Genomic DNA, 20,932 nt, shown 5'->3' with positions numbered 1-20,932 from the left:
ACATTGTCTTTAGTAAACATGGTGAGGCTTGGGAGATGTCCAGTAGCTAAACAGAAAAGGCGCCCTTCACCCGAAGCACTGTGATCACTCAGACAAAAACAATCAGGGAAGACCACAAGAAGCCAAGAACTAGAAGAAGAACTAAGTGAAGTGGGAAGGATGGGAAAACCAAGAAGCTGAGCCCAAGAAAGAGACGTGTCAAAATCCATAGCCAAAGAACGAACTGCATGGCATGGTGGGGGCTGGGGCGGGGGCCGGAGGAGGGGGCGGATTACCACAAACAGAAGCACGAAAGACACAGGCGCCTCTCAGAGATTCACACAGGAAGGGTGGGCCTGAGGCTAATGAGTGGGCAGGACCGGGCTTTATCGGTCAATGCAACTGGACATAATTTGACTTGAGAATATTAAATAAAAACAGGGACTAAGTTTTCAGGTTTGGGTCTGGCGTTAATTTTTTTTTTCTCGAAGAGTTTTCTTGTTTTGTTTTGTTTTTTTAAAAGAGTAGTTTTAGGTTTTACAACAAAATTAAGGGGAAGGCACAGCGATGTCCCATATGCCCCCTATTCCCACACAGGTACAGTCTCTCCCACTGTCAATATCATTGACCAGAATGGTACATTTAAAAATTTTTTTTTACCAAGGATGAACTTGCACTGGCACCTCAAAATCACACGAAGTCCATGAAACGTTTACATAAGGCTCCATTCTCGGTGTCCTGTATGTAACGGGTTTAGATAAATGTCCAATGATATCGATCCATCATTATAGTATTAAGAGTATTTTCACTGCCCTAAAAGGAAACTATTCTTTAGTAACCACCGGGCAAGAGAACACAGCATTGTTACAAGCTCAAAGTATTCAGCCAGCCTGGATTTGGGACCTGGCTCTGCAACCTATTAGCTATGAGCCCTAAGCAAGTTTCCTTACTTTTCAAGACTCAGACTCCTCATGTATTAGAGTATGGGTGGTAACATACTTAATGTGCTGCTGGTCTCTTGGATAACCTAATCAGACATACCTGGTTTTAGGGAGGAATTTGTTCTTCAGTAAATAGAGAATAATACAAAAGAGATTACCATAAACTACAAATAACCACCAAAACCTATGTGTTTTAATACTATATATAAAAACCTAACAATGTAATCTTTTGATCATGATTTAGCAGGAAGTTCAGAGTTTTGCACGGCTTCAAAACAAGCATCAGTTAGAAGGCTACACTATAAACATCACTTATGGTAAGAAGAGATCACGGGAGTAAGATGACAACAGGCTGCAATCATCAGGACAGATCTTGGAAAGATACACATTTCCCAAATTATTTAATCTACTTCATGAAATCGCTGTTGTTTAAGCCCTTTGTCATTCTGCACTATTTCATTACTTGAAATGTCCTAATGTGCCCTTTCCATCTTACATGCAGTTTTCTAAGCCATTTTCCTCAAGACTCTTCTTGCCTCATAAGGCTGGGCCACTGCTTTGCAAGATCGGCTCCTCTACCGGGCTGAGCTAACAGACCACAGATCGGAACCCTAACTCCGCTGCCTTTATGGTGTTCTTACAGGCCACCTTCCTTCCCAGCTCACTCACCCACAGTCTCTGTCTTTGATTTGCTGATCCCTTTCCACTCATATGCCTCAATTTTTCTTTTCTCTCCCTCGCAGCTCCCTCTTTTCTCCTCCCACTGGCCTAGCTGGCTCCTCTCCCAGCCCTGCCTCCCTCCTCTGCCTCTCAAATTCCTTCCCAACTGCCTCATTCACTGGTTGCTAACTCTTTAAGCTCCATGGTCTTAGACAACCAGTTTGACTGTCTTTCAAATTCAAATGTGATCAAATATTTATCCTACATGGAAAAAGAAATATTTAGAAGCAGATGATACATACCATGACATCACTTACCCAAAGCAGAATCAACCTTTACATTTAACTGTCTCCGCAGAGGGAAAAATGAACAGATGCAGATATAATGTGAGCCTAATCGATCATTTAAAGACAGATGGTAACAGAGGAATATGATTATGGAAAATGAAGAGAAAATCATATTGGTTTAATCCTATCATTTTTAAAGTCACGTAGCATTGTATAGACCTAATGTTTTAGTTGGAAAATGAAACTATTTCCTGCCATATCAGTAAACAAGTATGTGACAGTCATCCGCAATTGCAGTCTCCACGTGAGCCAGGAGCTCTGAGGAAACTCCAGATGTGAAAATACGAGAAACTTGCCCCAAATAGCTGAGATCTATATCAAAGGAACAATTTCAATGAGACCCAGCTCTTGCATCTCCCCACACATAGCAAAGTGCCAAACTTCTGGGGACAGTAATCTTCTGATATTCAGACTGCATGACCTTTGTTGCAAAGTGAGTGAGTGAAGCCGCTCAGTCGTGTCCGACTCTTCGCGAGCCTGTGGACTGTAGCCCAGCAAGCTCCTCCGTCCATGGGATTCTCCAGGCAAGAGTACTCGAGTGGGTTGCCATTTCCTTCTCCAGGGGATCTTCCCGACCCAGGGATCGAACCCAGGTCTCCTGCATTGCAGGCAGACGCTTTAACCTCTGAGCCACCAGGGATGTCTTTGTTGCAAAGCTGCTATATATCCTAGCTTCCCCTCACCTCCTCAGAGCAGGTTCTCAGAACTATCTGAAATGCTGTCTCCTAGGCTACAGTCCTCATTTTGCCCCCAAAGAAAACTTAAATGGCAACTCTCATTTTGTGTGTTTTTTTTTAATCAACAATTCTCCTTATTTTTCACTTTCACTCTGTATATGGTATTTATGCATATATACATATGAGTTTCCCTGGTGGCTAAAGAATCCACCCGCAATGCAGGAGATGCAGGTTTGATCCCTCAGTCCCCTAGAGGAGGAAATGGCAATCCACTCCAGTATTCTTGCCTGGGAAATCCTATGGACAGAGCAGCCAGCAGGCTATAGTCCATTGGGTCACAAAAGAGTCAGCTATGACTTAGCAACTAAACCACCACCACACACACACACACATATAGATAGATAGATAGGCAGATATAGATGTGTGCACATATATACACACACACGCCTAATATTAGAATCAAATAGCAGAGCTCTACTAGCCTACAAGTTATTTATCAATGAAAACTAGGCCAATCACAAACAGTAAAAGTGTACTACATGCATGCTAAGTCACTTCAGTCATGTCCAACTCTTTGCAACCCCACGGACTGTAGTCTGCCAGGCTCCTCTGTCCGTGAGATTCTCCAGGAAAGAATACTGGAGTTGGTTGCCATGCCCTCCTCTAGGAGATCTTCTCGACCCAGAGAACAAACCCCCATCTCTTACGTCTCATTATCTTAAGTTATCATTGACATGGAAGTGGAAATTCAAAACAGCATCCATGAAAGTACTGTTATGTTAGCATCAGGGAAAATCTCACAGCCCTGCTGACTTACCCCTTCCTTCTGGAAGAGTATAATTTATAAAATGGGTTTATCTTTTATTCCCTGACATATACAGCTTTATTACTCTGGGCATTTGTTATTCAGTTGCTCAGTCGTGTCTGACTCTTTGTGACACCACGGACTGCAGCATGCCAGGCTTCCTTGTCTTTCACCTTCTCCCAGAGTTTACTCAAACTCATGTCCATTGAGTCGGTGATGCCATCCAATCATCTTGTCCTCTGTTGTCCCCTTCCTCCCCTGCCTTCAATCTTTCCCAGCATCAGGGTCTTTTCCAATGAGTCCATTCTTCGCATCAGGTGGCCAAAGTATTGTAGCTTCAGCATCAGTCCTTCCAATGAATATTCAGAACTGATCTCCTTTAGGATGGACTGGTTGGATCTCCTTGCAGTCCAAGGGACTCTCAAGAGTCTTCTCCAACACCACAGTTCAAAAGCATCAATTCTTCGGTGCTCAGCTTTCTTTATAGCCCAACTCTCACATCCATACATGAGTACTGGAAAAACCATAGCTTTGACTAGATGGACCTTTGTTGGCAAAATAATGTCTTTGCTTTTTAATGCACTGTCTAGGTTTGTCATAACTTTCCTTCCAAGGAGTAAGCGTCTTTTAATTTCATGGCTGCAGTCACCATCTGCAGTGATCTTGGAGCCCAAGAAAATAAAGTCTGTCACTGTTTCCATTGTTTCCCCATCATATTGCCATGAAGTGATGGGACCAGATGCCATGATCTTCATTTTTTGAATGCTGAATTTTAAGCCAGCTTTTTCACTCTCCTCTTTCACCTGCAAGAGGCTCTTTAGTTCCTCTTCACTTTTTGCCTAAGGGTGGTATCATCTGCATACCTGTGGTCATTGATATTTCTCCCAGCATTCTTGATTCCAGTTTGTGCTTCATCCAGCCTGGCATTTCACATGATGTACTCTGCATATAAGTTAAATAGGCAGGGTGACAATATACAGCCTTGACGTACTCCTTTCCCAATTGGAACCAGTCTGTTGTTCCATGTCCAGTTCTGTTGTTTCTTGACTTGCGTACATGGCACTCCCCAAACCTACAACTTCAAAACTGGAGAAATCAATTCCTAGCCAGTCTAACTTCTGGGGCTGTCACCAGCTTGGAGATGAATGTCTGTTCTTGTTACTCCTGATTCCAAAGGACTTAAACTTTTCTACTGAAAAGGTAGAAAAAACAAAGGCAGAATGTGCAACATCCAGAGTGAAACCTAATGTAAACGGTGGACTTTAGATGATAATGAAGTGTCCACACAGATCACTGGTTGTACTGAACGTACCACTGTGGCTGCTGCGGCTGCTGCTAAGTCGCTTCAGTCGTGTCCGACCCTGTGCGACCCCACAGATGCAGCCCACCAGGCGCCCCTGTCCCTAGGATTCTGCAGGCAAGAACACTGGAGTGGGTTGCCATTTCCTTCTCCAGTGCATCAAAGTGAAAAGTGAAAGTGAAGTCACTCAGTTGTGTCCGACTCCTAGCGACCCCATGGACTGCAGCCTACCAGGCTCCTCCATCCATGGGATTTTCCAGGCAAGAGTACTGGAGTGGGGTGCCATTGCCTTCTCCAACCACTATGGCATGGGGTGTGAATAATGGGAGAGCTGTGTGTGTAATGAACGTGGCATTCTGGTGGAGGTGTGAATAGTGGGAGAGCGGTGTATGTGTAATGAATGTACCACTATGGCAGGGGGTGTGAATAATGAGAGCTGTGTGTGTAATGAATGTAGCACTCTGGCAGGGGTGTGAATAGTGGGAGAGCGGTGTGTGTGTAATAAATGTACCACTCTGGCAGGGCGTGTGAATAATGGGAGAGCTGTGTGTGTAATGAACATAGCACTCTGGCGGGGCATGTGAATCGTGGGAGAGCTGTGTGTGTAATGACGGTACCACGCTGGTGGGGGTTGTGAATAGTGGGAGAGCTGTGTAAAGAATGTAGCACTCTGGCGGGGGGTGGTGAACAATGGGAGAACGATGGTGGGGTGAATGTGCCGCTGTAGCGAGCGGTGTGAACAATGGGAGAGCGACGGTGGGGTGAATGCGCCGCTGTAGCGAGCGGTGTGAACAATGGGAGAGCGACAGTGGGGTGAATGCGCCGCTGTAGCGAGCGGTGTGAACAATGGGAGAGCGACGGTGGGGTGAATGCGCCGCTGTAGCGAGCGGTGTGAACAATGGGAGAGCGACGGTGGGGTGAATGCGCCGCTGTAGCGAGCGGTGTGAACAATGGGAGAGCGACGGTGGGGTGAATGCGCCGCTGTAGCGAGCGGTGTGAACAATGGGAGAGCGACGGTGGGGTGAATGCGCCGCTGTAGCGAGCGGTGTGAACAATGGGAGAGCGACGGTGGGGTGAATGCGCCGCTGTAGCGAGGGGTGTGAACAATGGGAGAGAGATGGTGGGGTGAATGTGCCGCTGTAGTGAGGGTTGTGAACAATGGGAGAGCGATGGTGGGTGAACGTGCCACTGTAGCGAGCGGTGTGAACAGTGGGAGGGCGATGGTGGGGTGAATGCGCCGCTGTAGCGAGGGGTGTGAACAATGGGAAAGCTGTGGTGGGGTGAATGTGCCGCTATAGCGAGCGGTGTGAACAATGGGAGAGCGATGATGGGGATGATGAGGAAGAACGGATTATGTTTGAAGTCTGTGTCTCTTCCTCTTCATTTTGCTGGAACCCCGAACATCTTAAAAATAAAATCTATCGAAAAACAAACAACATATGAACAAAACAGTGCCCATCAATGGCTCAATAAACAGATGCTAAATGAATAACATACGATAAATTCCTAACAGCAACACTCCTCAAACGAAAGGGCTCACAGCCCCACTCCACAAGGCCAAGGGTACACGGCACATGCTGCACTCCGAACCTCTCACGCCCACACGGTATCACAGAGGGCTCATTATGAAGGCCTTGAATTTCTGCACACAATCTTTCCCCACAAGAAATAGTATACATTCAAGAGGGACCCAAGACAATCCTTTGGGAGGACCCTGTTTACAATTCTAGAAGTTCGTCCTGCAGGTATGATTACATAAGGGCACAGAGGTTTAAGTATAAGATTGCTCTTTAAAAGCATAAAAACAGTCGTATTTTCCAGCTGCACAGGGACTGAATAAATTAATTATGGACTCTCCACAAAGCAAAACATAGTTTAAAAGAAGAAGGCAGCGTTATGGGCAGAACTGTGTCTTTATGCTCATCCCTCCTGTCATATGCCGAAGTCCTAATCCCCTGTATCTCTGCACGTGACTATTTGGACAGAGGGCCCTGAAAGAGGTAGTTAAGATTAAACAAGGTCATCAGGTGGGCCCTAATCTAGTATGACTGGGGCCCTTATAAGAAGAGATTAGGACACAGACACACTCAGAAGGAAGACCATGTGAAGCCACAGGGGGAGGTCAGCCATCTGCGAGTCAAGGAGAGAAGCCTCCCATGATCCTGGACTTCTAGCCCCCAGATCTGTGAACAATTAAGTGTCGGATGTTTATTTACACCACCCGGTCTGTGGTACTTGGTTATGACGGTAAACTAACACAGTCAGTAGAGCCAGATACTTTATAGTAATGCATATCTATAAGTGGGGTGTGTGGATACAAAGACCACTAACATCAATCAGCCGGGGGGTGGGCCTAGGAGGCTGGGCCTCGATGGGGGAGGGAAATAAGACAGCTATGCCTCACAGTTCTGCTCTCCTGTTTGGGTTTTTAACCATGTATGTGTATCGCCCTTGTGATTAAAAAAAAAAAAAGAAAATAGACTATTTAAGAAAAGTAACTGTGTTTTGAGATATTGATACAGAAGTATTTGCAACGTGGCATTGACTTGTGTGATTTCTTTCTTTCTGAAGAACTCCCCCTCCTTCAAATATACGGAAAAAGAAAAAATTTCAAAGAGCTGTTCACACCCTATGTCTAACTTCCTTTGAAATAACCACAGCATAAAGAGTAAAGGCTTTTCTAAATAGAAGGTGCTTTTTCCAAAGAGGAGGGTGAGCAGAGTCCACATGAAAGGATAAGCCAGCCTCTTGCTGTTACCTGGAGCTGGGCCTTCCCCTTAGTGTGAGTTTTCCTCTCTTATCTAAGGAGAATACACACATGCGCACGTGCGCGCGCACACACACACACACACACTGCCCACAATAATAAACACCAGTCACCCTCCCTGTCCTCCCACTGGCCTTGGGCTTGTCAACCACAAATTGTCGCTTGCCCTGGGTGCTTGCTTGCCTTTCACCTCTGCAAGGATTAAGTCATGTGCTGCTGCAGCGGCTGACCTCAACACCCCCTGAAGGAGTTCAGGGTGGAGAGCAGCAGTGAGGCATCTTTGAGCTGGGAAAACTGGCAGGACAGGTCTTCAGAGAGTTGCATATTCTCAGCAGCTGATTTTATGAGCCCAATTCTTACATGTCCTCATGTCCACAGAAGCACTAAAATCCTTCATGGTGATGACTGTTTCTTGTGACTAGCAGAAGCTTCACAAGACTAGTAGAAACCTCCTAAAAATAAACATGCTTGATAGTAAGTACTCCCCTTTTACCAAAATCACATATGTACTGTCCTTCTCCCCTACCTCTTTCGAGCAGTTTCTCAGAGCTCTCTGAGGTGCTCTCTCCCGGGCTGCAGTCCTCATCTTGCCCTAACTAGAACCTGACTCACAACTCTCACGTTGTGCAATTTTATCTTTTTTTTTTTTAAGTCAACAGGTTGAGAGTTCTTCTAAGGACTGATGCCAGGGACACGAGGAAATGATCACAGAAGTGAAACATGAGTTAGGACTGGTAGTAACTTCCAGGCTCTTCTTTTGTTAAATGAAAAAGCACAATTTCTATATTATCTAGAATTCCCTGCTGACACCACCACCAATTGGAAATAGCAAGAAATAAGGAAGAAAGCCAAAGAGATGTCACAGAATCATAAAATCCATGTAAATAAACACACATGTATCTTGTAAGAGTTCCCCTCTCCCTCCCTCAGGTCTGGTCTTCACAATTCCAACAGGCTTGCCTAAGCCCACTGGTGGAAGAGTACAGGTCTGAGGACCAGAGGGCCTGGACTCTAACTCTGTGCAGCTCTGGGACTTGGTTTTCCTCACCTGGACACTGAAGGAGCCTAGCAGAGGATAGGTAAAGAGGTTTCATCTCATGCTCAACTCATTGGCAATGGCAGTCCTGAGGTGGGTTCTAAGGCTGAATGTCTCACTCCACAGGGGAAATGCAAGCACCAATGAGCACCGGGTGCCAGAGGCACGGAGGCACCCCTGCTAGAGTCTGGTCATCCCTGCAACAGGTGACCTGACCTCTCCCATCCATAAACTCTCAGATGTTGAAAATGACCTGCAAGAGGCAAGCACACTGGGTTAATAAGCCCAAAGCACGAAGGCAGAAAGATCAATCAGAAAGAGAAGAATTGAAAAGTGGAGCAGTCAAAGGCTCCTCGTGTAGCCGTGGGTTCTATGAGCATCCCTGCAGCACTGCATTCCATACTACGTCTGCAATGTTCAGCTCTCGAGGCAGTGCCAAAACTCACGTTCATCATCATGGCTCAGGCATCCCATTACCTCGGGTTCCCTTCCTTCCACTTAGGAAGGTAAACAAGCTGCGTACGACGCTTTTGTTACAAGAATCACTCCAAACTCAGGACACATTTTTAGTTCCAGTGCTTTAGTTTGGGGGAGTGTAAGCCCCTCAGCAACATGGGAAACATTCGCTTTTCTCTTTTGGCTCACCTCACAGCTTGCTAGATATCTTAGTTCTCCAATCAGGGATCGAACCCATGTCCCCCTGCAGTGGAAGCCCAGAGCCCTAACCACTGGACAACCAGGGATTCCCAGCATTTATTCAGACTTATTCCACGAGAGCTCTGGACAGCCTGGTTGGCTTTAGTGCCATCTAAACTGAGTTCAATCTTCAAAATGAAAGAACGCTTCAAATCTGACATGGACCTTCATTCAGTCCTTTCCCACTTGGAAATGCAGGAGCCCAGCAGAACTGAGGAAAAGACTTCAGAGATTTTTGTTAACTGCAATAATTATAATATTGTCCCTTAATAAATAGTGAGGGGATGGAGCAGCAGTAGCAAGTTCCTAAAAAAGGGAAGATGTTGAAGCTGTTGGAAGCAGAACCCAGGTGTTCCCGTGCAAGCCGGGGGCATGTAACACCAAGAAAATAGAAGAAAAATACTCAAGACATAAAAGTAGGTTCAGAATATTTTATAAAAGTAAATCGTGCTCTCTTTTAATTTTGATCTCCACATCTTTTGGAGACACATAATATACTCCTCATGCCCCGTCACAGCCCGCTTGCCTTCCTTCTCCTTTGAGGTTTCAGGACTTTCTGTGAATCACCAGCAGTCAGCATAGGTAAGGAAGAACTGATTCTACTTCGACAGCAGTATTTATTTAAATTTGGGTCTCCACAACCAGCCTTCTGCAGCTCATTCTCCTCACTCTATGCTCAGAAACATCTTCCCATTGAGCTCACACAGACCTTTTCCTTCTCTACAACCAGGAGGCAGAGGGAGTGGTAAACGGCAACACTTGCCAACACGGTGCCACGTGCTGCCTGTCCCCAGTAGCTTTGCGGGGGAATGACGTGCCTTGAAAGCTAGAGTCAGAACACTCAACTACTCTGCTCAATAAGGAAGTATCTTACTGCATAAGAAATACAGGTGGCAGGCAGTCGCTAATTCACACAATGATTGTGTTTTAGAAAACTCAACACATACTATGTATATGTTAATAAGCTGGTTTGTTTAGGGCTTATTGGATTTCTCCCACTCAAAAGAATATAGGGCAGCACTTGCCCGGTGGTACAGTGGTGAAGAAGCGACCTGTCAATGCAGGGGACACAGTTCAACCCCTGGTCTGGGAAGTTCCTACAGGCCTCTGGGAAACCAAGCCCATGCATCACAATGACTGACCCCTGTGCTGTGACTACCGGAGCCTGTGTGCCCAGAGCCAGGAGAGGCCACCACAGTGAGAAGCCTGTGCTGTCCAGGAGAGGCCACCACAGTGAGAAGCCTGTGCTGTGACTATCCAGGCATGTGAGCCCAGAGCAAGAAGCCACCACAGTGAGAAGCTTGCACTGTGACTACTGGAGCCTGTGAGCCCAGAGCCAGGAGAGGCCAGCACAGTGAGAAGCCTGTGCACCACTGCTAGAAAGCAGCCACCACTCACTGCAACTCAAGACGGTTGCAGCACAGCAATGAAAAAGAATCAGTGCTGTCACAAAGAAATAAATAGATAGGAACAGAATGTAGGGCAACCTTGTAAAGCTTATTTAATCCATAATAATATTAGCTAACCAGAGCTAACACTGTGCCCTTTGTAAGGTACAACAGCTTTTATCACTAGCTGTTATATCGCCCCCACTTACAGAACTGGAAAGTGGCAGGGTCAGGATTTGAACCTGCAGGCTCTTTGCAAACCTGCTCCCCTCACTGCTGGTATACAAAGAGGATGTACCACAGACCACACTGGCCTGAAACCTTGTTCCTACAGAAGGGAAACCGGCTGTGTGGGGAGGAAGGGGCAAGTCAGGAAGCTGTTCCAGTCTCCTGTCCTCAGAGGTACAGAAAGCATTTAACAAGCATCTGAAGAAGCTGTCTCCATTTGTGTGCCCTTCCTCTCTCCAGGTAACCTCTGGCTTCAGTGGACCTGGAGGACCTCTAGTAGAGACCTGCCCAAGCAGCTCAGCCCCTCCCATCACCAAGCTCCCCACCTCACCACCAAGTCCTATCCCATTAAAAAAAAAAAAAGTCGCTCAGTCATGTCCAACTCTTTGCAACCCCGTGGACTGTAGCCACCAGGCTCCTCTGTCCATGGGATTCTCCAGGCAAGAATACTGGCGTGGGTTGCCATTTCCTTCTCCAGGGATCTTCCCGACCCAGGGATCGAACCAAGGTCTCTCGCATTGCAGGCAGATGCTTTAACCTCTGAGCCACCAGGGAAGCCCCATCCCATTTTTAAAGCCCCACCCTTAATCCTGTGGAAGTAACCAGGTGATTTATTCACTCAACTAATGGTTACTATATCAATACTACATACCTCCTGTGCAATGTTAATTCCTGGAAATGCAGCAATAGGCCCCATGGGACCGTCCTCTAAACCCTCTGCTTCAGCTCCTCTCTGAAGTACCTAGATAACATTATCTAATAGACATTCCTGAGCTGTCTTACAGATGTGAAAACTCCCACCAAGTGGAAGACACTAACTACTCGATGACCATGAGCACCTAGCTCCTAGACCTACTACTGCCTAAAGCTTGATGATGCTAACCCCTATGACATCACCCTGTCACCTCACCATCAGCCATTCAGAGAACTGTGCACAAGCTGATCACCTTAAAAACGCTTTGCTGGAACTCTTCAGGGAGTTTGGGCACAAACCACCCGCCTCCTTGAATGGCCCTGCAATGAACCTTTCTCTGCTCCAAACTCTGATGTTTTGGTTTGTCTGGCTTCACTATGCGTTGGGCACATGAACTTACACTAACATAACATTTTGTTTAAAAGAAAGGAAACTTGGATGTTCCTTTTTGTACTGGAAGGAGTACTGATCACTGAAATTATGGTACATTCATATTATTGAATCCAATGCACCCACTGATTATACAGAAAAAATTACCATCATGGAAAGGTGTGTGCATGCACGCACGTGTGCATGCGCGCACGTGCGCGGTTGCTTAGTCACGTCCAATTCTTTGTGACCCTGTGGACTGCAGCCCACCAAGCTCTTTCCAACCCAGGCAAGAATACTGAAGTTGGTTGACATTTCCTACACCAGGGGATCTTCCCAACCCAGGGATCAAACCCATGTTTCTTGCATCTTCTGCACTGGCAGGCGGATTTTTTGCCACTGAGCCACCTGGGAAGCCCATGGAAAGATATCCACACTGCGTTAACTGAAAATAGTTAATAACACAAAAACACAGAGTATGATAGCATTTGGAGTAAAATCATAACAACACATAGATCTGCCATAACATCAACATAAAGCAATCTAGAAGGATACACCAGTCCATCAACAGTAGTTAACAGGGTTGTAGGATGATGAGTGACTATGCTTTTCCATATTTTCTGAACTCTTTGCAATAAGTACATATCTTTTTTTATAAAAAAAAATACATTTTAAAGGCACATATCTTATAATTAGAAAAACACTTCAAGTTTCTATTTTGGAAGAAAACAAAATGACATTCCTATTCTACCTTATGGGTGGTAAACATTCAAATATTTGCTAAATGAATCACCCAGTGAGTAAATGAGATCTACTTCAGCTATGTAACTGGTAGAAAACAGATAGAGAGAACTGAGTCATAAAAGTAGAAAATTCCTACTGTGCTGTGTCTTTAAATACGGTTAAGATGGTAAACTTTTTTACCTCAACTTAAAATTTCTTTAACCCTTGTAACATTTTTTTAGTTCAACTGCTATAAATAAACCTCTGCTTGGTAGACTATAAAGCAAATAAAAATGAAATGGGAAAAATTAATGGCTACTAAGGATTCAAGGAGTTGAATTCGAAGCTGTGTATTTGCCTGAACCCAAATTGGCTCTTGTGCATCCCTTCATTTCAGATTCTTAAGTTTTTCTCTTTTGAGTTCAGAGAATTCCTTAAAGCTCCAAGGGTTTCACTTCACGTCTCTTCCATAACTGTAGGGACAGGACTCTGTAGGCATGTCAGAAAGGAATTTGGGACAGGGGTTTCTGACACAGGTTTCAACGTTCTAGAATGTGCCGGTTTCAACAGCATCCCATGAAAACTGTCAAGGGTCAGTGTCCTTCCTTCAAGAGCACTGAACACCCACAGCCGCTGGGACCCAAACTGAATCAGCCAAAGACGGGCCATCAACCAACACCTGCCAAGCCAGCATTGGCTTTCCGGTTACAGTGAATCTGGACAAAACCGTCCCCCTTGCTGGGAGTCTCTTTCTCACAAGGAGAGAAAGTGTTACTTTCAGCACCGAAGGAATGCCGATCAAGCTCTCTGCTCTCAGACAGCAGTCGGATTCTTGGAGTCATTCCCTGACACCACTCCCCGCTTATGTATCTTCTAAAAAACACACCAGACTTGATGTATTTTAGTAGGTTGGTGGAGAGGATCTATAAAGTTTAAGTTAAAAGGTAAACTCTGCTTTCTGGCAGTTCAATAGAAAACAAACTCTCCTGGGAGACAGATCATCTAGAGAAGAGTTCGTCAAACTCAGCACCACTGGGGGCCACATAATTCTTCGTGGGGGGTGGGGAGAGGCGTCCTTTGAGCTACGGGATGTTTAACAGCAGCATCCTCAGCCTTTATGTACTACATGCCAGGAGCAACCACCCCACTCCCCAACACACACAGTGGAGATAATCAGAAATGCCTCAGACAACTGCCCTCCCCCTTCTCAGTGGGGCCAGGGTGTCTGGGTTCACACCCAAGCCTGGTTATGGGCTCTTGGGCCAATTCTTTACCTCTCCACGTTTCAATTACCTCATTGTTCAATGGGTATAAAAGTACCTCCTTCACAGGGTTATTTTGAGGATTAAATGAATCAGTTCAGGGAAAGTTCTTAGCACAGAGCCTGGCAAAGGGTACCACCCTCTTCCCAAGAAAGCCACCTGTACTTATCATCTATATCACCATAGTCACGTCCTTCCTCCTCAGAGACACCCCTTCTCCTCAGTCCATCAGGGAGGCGTGGAAAAAGGTAAAGATGGGAGGGGGATGCAAGCAAATCATGATACCTCATTTATAATAATATTTTCATTTTCTGCTCTAATGTGGATGGTAACTGCACCTGTTGAAGGAAAATACTTTTATAAATAAAAACTGCTGAGATCTGAGCCCAGGAAAGCATCCCACCAACTTGGGAAAAAGTAGTCTCATGGGCAGGGAGGCACTTTCCTCAAGCCCTCTTCATTGCCACTAAGGAATGAAGGAGGCGATCAGAACATTCATTTGCACCCACTGAAGCCACAAATACCTGCAGCAGAACAGGGCTGAGAAAGACGAGTTAAACAAGTTCTAGGGGGAAAAATGGTATATGAAAACAAAACCTTGAAATTCAAAATGGAAATGTGTAGGATGATGGGAAGGAAAGTGCTCATTAGATTTAAACCATTTTTAAAAGTCAGTTTCAAGTCTTCTCATCAAAAGGAGAGGTGGGGGGAAAATCCTGCTTCTTCTACTTCATAACAGCTTATCAATAAGCAGTTAATGAACCACAAAACCCGAAATTTGCCTGATTGATTGTGTCATAGAGATTATGCTGCAGTGAAGAATCTGCCAAGTCCTTTCTAAGAAGTACTTTTCTCCAGCCCAACCCCAGACCCTGCCAAGCGCAATGAAGGAGGCCACAGAGCCAAATATGCTCTGGGAAGGAGAACAGAAATGACCTCGTTTCAACAATTCCAGTGGCCATGACCTCAGAGCTGAGGTGGGCCAGCAGTTTCAAGGGGTTAGCAATGCACTCCTTTCTCACCAAATGAAATCCCATGTGCAACTCCAATGCATAAAACATGGATACGCAACACTACAAATGTTCTTACATATTGATACAACACATATTTACGAAGTGCTTCTTAGTGACCAGGCACCATTCTAGGAGCTAGTAGTACAGTCACTGCCCTCGTGAAGCTCTAGGGGATTTATAACAAACTTAGCAACCCCAAAATTCTACTCAAATTGGGACATGTCACAGCACCTCTGATCCAGTCCAGTCTCTTTAATTTCCTGATAGGAAATCTGAGGACAGATCTAATGAAGGGCATCAGCAGACCAGCAAAAAACACATCGGTTGAGACAACTCAGCAGTCTGGAAGCAGGATGAGCTAATAACTCAGGGGTGGGTCCCACAATTCTGAATCCATAGTGCAATCAATCCACAGACATGCAAACCTACTAAAACATGGCACCATGAGTAAACAGTGGTCTGTCGACTCTTAACAGGAAGGCAGTAAATGTCTAAGTGTCTAATACAATGTGAAAGGTTTCCATCACAGCATAGTTACAGTGATGGCATTTCGTGGCTTATGATGAGTCAACCCTGGGGGGGCCACAAAGCTGAAGCTCTTGAAGCCGCAGGCTATGGCTGCCAAGTGCCCAGGCCCCCTGATGTGCCCACTTCTCACTTCTGAAAAGCAAGCAAGTCCCTCCCTGCATCCCCCACACAACCCACAAGTCTAGTCAACTGCTGGCCACTTTCCCTCCCCAAGACACCTCCAACCCGTGGCGGTGACAAGCCGGCTGTCTCTGAAGATGAGACTAGCTGCAGTGACTCTGCGCAGGGACAAACTTGCACATGCCTCCTGTCCTAGATTTTCCGGCAGTCAGGATTTCATACAATTCTGTTCTTCAGGAGTCCCAAATGCCTGATAAAAGGTGACATTTCGAACCTGTTTTCACCTAACTGAATAAAAAAACTGAAAACAGTAATGTCAGAAAATGGCCTCTGGTTTGGAAAACCCAGAGCTGCAAGCAGATGGCCCTCAGAGGCAGGGAGGGAAGAGACAGAGGCCCATGGGAGCTGCTGGCTCTCACAGGGACCCTCCTACAGGGCCACCCTCAGTCATCTCTCTGTGGGAAGCCTGGGGGCCACATGAAAGGGCCTGGGGGCACAGCCTTTTCTCAGAGCTGAAGTAAGAGCTGCACTGTTTTCCTACAGCTGAGAAAACACTTTCTCAGTTAATTTCTCCATTCTTCAGTCCCTCAAAGCTTCAGAAAGCCTTCTTTTCAGCTCTCCTCGAAGTTTCCCTCTCCCTCCCCCGTTCTAGCTTGAAGGGGAAGGAACACATATGTGTGTGCCCGCCCCCCAGGCAAATGTCCACAGTTAACTGTCTGCTTCATCTGAAGAGCTGCCCAGACACCCAGTGCATTTTATCAGCAGCCCCCCTACCCTCTTCTGAACCAGGGCCTCAGGATAAGGTGACAGGGTTTGTCAGGATGCTTTTGTTCAGGGACAGGAGGTCTCAATGGCATCAGATAGCACAGAACTCTCCGACACGTGCAACTCCCCCCACTTCCTGTTACTGTTCTTAAAATACATCTGCACAAGGAACCAAGGCCACACATGAGGGAGCTCATGAATCATGTTTTTCTATCAAAATATCACAGAAATGAAAATATTCTCATACAGGCCCTCCTCCCCCAGCCCAACCTTCAACCTTCATAGTTTTCACCCATCAGAGCACTGACTGTGCCAGCAAGTAGGGCAGAGAGGAATCTGAGGGAGATTCTCCCTGGGGCATTCTTTTTAATGAAAGAAGTCACTGATGTTGGGGGTGGTGTTCCCTCTGCTGCTTAAAACCACAAAGGTAGAGCTCTTCTATCAGGCCTAGACGTGAAGAACAGTACCTCAGCATCAAAATCAAACACAGGGACCACAGAGCTAGGCAGACGCACACCCTCAGTGAACTATTATTGGGTTGCAAGGTAAACAGGCCCAAGGGGTGGGCAGTTCAGGAAATACGCCTTAATTACTGTTATTTGTTCAGTCAAACCTAGCATTTCTCAAGCCAACTGGGTGGAGTGGACAGAGTAGAGGGCTCCAGGGAAGAGTCTGGATCTGTCCGGCCCCTCCTTCCCTCCCCCAGGGAAATCCAAGGCCTGGTTCAAAGGGCCCAAGCTTGGGAGTTGGCAGGCTGGGGCCATGCTAGGGCTGTGGGATGGAGTCTCTGAAGCGGGGAGCCCCCACCCTCTATGAAAAGAGAGGAATCAGCCAGCACAAGGCCTGAGCACCCACGCAAGAAGCTGGGAGGATGCGGGCGGCAATGAAGTCAAAGCCCTTAGCTTACCTCCCCGGACCTTGACTTGGTGGTGGACACGGGAAGGGGAGGCCTGGGGAGCTGCTGGGGTGAGGAGAAAAGCAGGTCTGGTGGGGATGTGGTGTGAGCGGAGGGCCACGGACAAGAGCCTGGACCAGGGGATAGTCAAAGGAAGTGCAGGAAGGCCCCCAGAGTGGCCCAGAGCAGAACATGACTGGCAAATTCCTAAGTACCTGAGCTCTGTGATGCCTAGTGCGGGGCAGCAGGGTGGGGATCACTGGAAGCCTGTCAGTTCTCAGAATTAGAACCTGCATTTAATAAGCTCCCCAGGTGATCTGTGGCTCCTTCAAAGTTGTGCCCAAGCTCAAGGAATTCAGGGAGGGCTTCTCTTTTGCAGCGGCAGAGCCTCCTGTTCCATGGATATGGAACAAGTAAAAGGCAGACGCGGCCGTGTGTTTAAGGAAGACGTTCCACTCCCCTCACAGCAAGTTCCTCAGTTTCCACTCAGGAGGACTCTCCAGGAATGGCAGATGGGGAGCACACATCTCCAGGGGGATCAAAGCACTGTCTCAGTAGGACAAGGGGATTGTGAGAGACAAGTATACAGTCCCTGAAAAAGATGCCATTAAATACTTAATACAAGAAAATGCTCATGGACACGTCTCTGGGAAAAGACAGAGAAAACAGACTAAAATATTAACCGGAGCTGTGATTTTAAATCATGTTGTCTTCTTTACCTTGTCCCAGTTTTTCCAGATTTTCAACATTAGGATGGATTTAAAAAAGAAAAGTATGCAAAATCTTAATAGGTGAAGAATGAAACAGTAGAAATCTTCTGACCCAGAAAAAAAAGTACAAAGCCCACTTAATTCGCTACCTTCCACATAGGCTTTGCTTTGCTATTTTATGTATAAACTTCATTCTCTTGGGGGTAGGTTATAGAACAAGACAACCTTGGCAAAATCAAAAATATCAGAAGGGAAGAAATACCATAAAATGAGTTTCAAGGATCGCTTTATTTACAACGGCCCCAACCTCACTGTCTGGAGTAAGCCCCCCTAAGATGCTGCTTTGACGTGGGGAGCATCCTACGGTACCATCCTCCCAGCAGAAGAGTCACCCCACCGTGCAACCAGGGAGGGGCCACTGTTCTGAGGTCGTTTCTCAGTGGCATGGCAAAGTTTTGCTGGCCCACTGTCTCCAGCCATTATTTCTCATCATCACAGGCAAGTTCAGTGTCTACAACTTGAGAACTGGTGATACGGTGGTCCTTGAACACACATTTACTCTATAAGAACAAACCTAGGCCACGCGGAACTAAACCTTAAACTGTGGCCTCATCTACTCCAACCCCAGAGTCTTACACTCTGGTCCTTTTCCCACTCCTGTGTCACATGCTGGGCCAAAGGGTCTGTTACTGAAATTAAGTCACTGTCGTTTCCCTAACTTGCAGGAACAAAATATAATATAGTTGTTTTTTTTTTAAATTTTCTATATTCTTGCTGCTCTGGCATCTGGGGCCTAACTGACCCAAAAGGGACTGCTCCTTGCCGGGCTATCTAATTCCTGAAAGAAACTGCAAGTTGCTCAGTCATGTCCACCTCTTTGGGACTCCATGGACTACACAGTCCGTGGAATTCTCCAGGCCAGAACACTGGCGTGGGTAGCCTTTCCCCCCTCCAGGGGATCTTCCCAACCCAGGGATCAAAGCCAGGTCTCCTGCATTGCAGGCGGATTCTTTATCAACTGAGCTATCAGGGAAGCCTCCTAGCTAATCCCTAGATGTAGCAAATAAATCCTCTATAAGTAAACCTCTCACATGTAAACTAGTCAACCGAGGGTTCTGAGTCACCCCTACTATCTGGCTCTTAGGCTCCAGGAAGTAATATTTCTCTGCCCTGACCATCCCAGCGTCACATACCAGACAGAGACACCACCTCCTCTATGCCCCAGAGCCCACTGACATTACCCAAACCAGCCAACCCTAAACGTGCTCACCCTGCCCTGCCTTCCCAAGGAAGCCACAATAAAGACTCCTGCCCATGCCTTTCCCTCACTCCTCCTGTCTCCTGACCCTGCTGCTTCCCCATGTGGCCCAGTATGGCACGGGGACCCCTATAACGAACTGCCTTTGCAGTGGCAGTCATCTCTTGATCTGTGGGCTTCACCACACTCAAATGATAATTAAACCTACATTTTAAAATACTCCCCCAGAATGGCCTCATTTTCTCAATTTTTATTTCTTAATTCCATATATTTTTCCTTAAGCCTTCACCACATGCTCTCAATTATGTATGGACAGATGGCAAACAGAAAGAACACATCATAAATATTAATAAAAAGCTAGGCATTAGAAGATGACATTTAGCTTGCTTTTTCAATAATAAATGCTTGGGATTTTATAGGACATATATATAATAATTATATTCTGCTACATAATCATATCTAGTTCATATCACTAACTTTCTCATAGTGCTCAGTAAGGAACTCCACGTTCTACAGAGAGTATCTCATCCCAAGGACAAGTTTGAGAGTCAGTATTCTAATCAAATTAAAACTCATCTCACAGAATAAATTCCTGGTACCCTTTGGTTTCCAGAATAACTTGAAGCATTCCAAAGCAGGAAAAAAAAAAAAAAAACGAAAAGGAGGAGCTACCAGTAACAAACAGAAATCCACTTAACCTTCGATGATAAAATGTGTCCCACTCACCAACTAGATGGTAAGAAGGGCTTGACTGTCAGGCATTTTAGCCAATGTCCAGTTTTCCCAAAGAAGGCAAGGGAGAAACTGGGGAAAACTAGAAAAAATAGGACAAGATAAGCATAAAAAAATAAAATTAACATAAGCAACAGCTACTGACAAGTGTGTACAAAAACAATTCATTGGGCACCTATTAAGCAAAACATATACCTAAGCCGGGTGTGCTGCAGTCCATGGGGTCGCAGAGTCGGATACAACTTAGCGACTAACAACAATACCTCACTAGAGTCTTCATATACACTACAGAATGTAATGTTCATCATAACCCTGTTATCATCAACCTCTACTATAGATGGGAAAGTTGATCAAAGAACAAAGGTATACCTAGTAGGTGGAAGAACTGGGATTTCTGCCTCAGTTGCGTGTCATCCATCTCCATCTCTATTTAATGTACAAGGTTTAATTATCAGTGTAACATTTTAATCATACCTTCAGAAACTTCCTCCCATTCTATCCTGATAACCATCCTATGTGACAAACTGGAATGTAACTTTGTTCCCACTACAGGGATGAACGTAAAGCCTTGAACTCATTCTTGTTCTTTCTAAACAGCACTCCACAAGGATGAGAGCACTGAGCAGCAAAACCCTGAAGGTGCAAGGACCAGAGACTTGTAACATAGGAAAGATAAAGACAGCAGCTTTGCCACCTCAACAGTGCCTTGGAAGCACAGAGTGGGTTTGTGTGCATGTGTGACAAGCACCTAGACATACACTGTGTGTCTGCACATACGCAGGTGTACCTAAGAAGAGCAAATAGAACTCCAGCGACAGAACAAAGCCCCAGCCCTACTTCAAAGCATCAAACTTTGCACCAAGTTCCACAAGTTAAGAATGCAAAGAATTACATGCTATTCTGCCATTGAAACACTGGAAATTAAAGCTGGAAGTGTCTTTAAAAAAAGAAAGAAACCTGGGAATGCCTTAAGCAACCAGGGAGATCATTCTACCCAGTTCAGTCACTCACTCATGTCCAACTCTGCGACACCATAGAC

At 45.8% G+C, this 20,932-nt stretch overlaps 1 protein-coding gene across 1 annotated transcript in view; it reads right to left on the bottom strand.

Moving 5' to 3' along the window:
* The window catches only part of SERINC5 (serine incorporator 5), a 107,703-nt gene that overhangs the window by 55,896 nt on the left and 30,875 nt on the right, over positions 1–20,932 (bottom strand). The gene's annotated exons all lie outside the window — the stretch shown is intronic.

The sequence above is a fragment of the Capricornis sumatraensis genome, chromosome 2 (genome assembly GCF_032405125.1).
Source record: "Capricornis sumatraensis isolate serow.1 chromosome 2, serow.2, whole genome shotgun sequence".
Lineage (NCBI taxonomy): Eukaryota > Metazoa > Chordata > Mammalia > Artiodactyla > Bovidae > Capricornis > Capricornis sumatraensis.
Note: the sequence above shows the minus strand (reverse complement) of the source record. Positions and strands in the feature narration are given on the sequence as shown.